Raw genomic sequence first — 408 nt, forward strand, 5'->3', positions numbered from 1 at the left:
CGATCGGCGATGGACCCCGCGGCACACGAATAGCTCCCTGGTGGCCCCGTTAGAACTGTATTCATTCCCCAGGAAGTGAGATTGCGCGGAAATCCCGACGGGGCGAGCGGACATTCGACCCCGCGTGTAATTTCGTCATTTGGGGGAGACTTTACGAAATGGCACTTTTTCTCCTCCGCCGCGCGGTTTCGTTTGTTCTCCGGGATGAGCGGCGAGTTTCTGACGATGCAGGGGGAATTAGTCAAACGAGCATATCGCTGCACCCGAATCCCTTTCTAAAAAAAGAGATGTTGCCAGCACGAATGTCGTTAATATCGAACTCTCTTCCGCGATGTCGATTGGTTTTCTCGAAGCGCGGTGTGCTTTACTTCTCTTTTAGATTCGTAGTAAATGAAGATTTGCAGTTTT

The sequence above is a fragment of the Vollenhovia emeryi genome, unplaced genomic scaffold (genome assembly GCF_000949405.1).
Source record: "Vollenhovia emeryi isolate VEMERY1.0 unplaced genomic scaffold, V.emery_V1.0 DF939131.1, whole genome shotgun sequence".
In the NCBI taxonomy this organism is placed as follows: Eukaryota; Metazoa; Arthropoda; class Insecta; order Hymenoptera; family Formicidae; genus Vollenhovia; species Vollenhovia emeryi.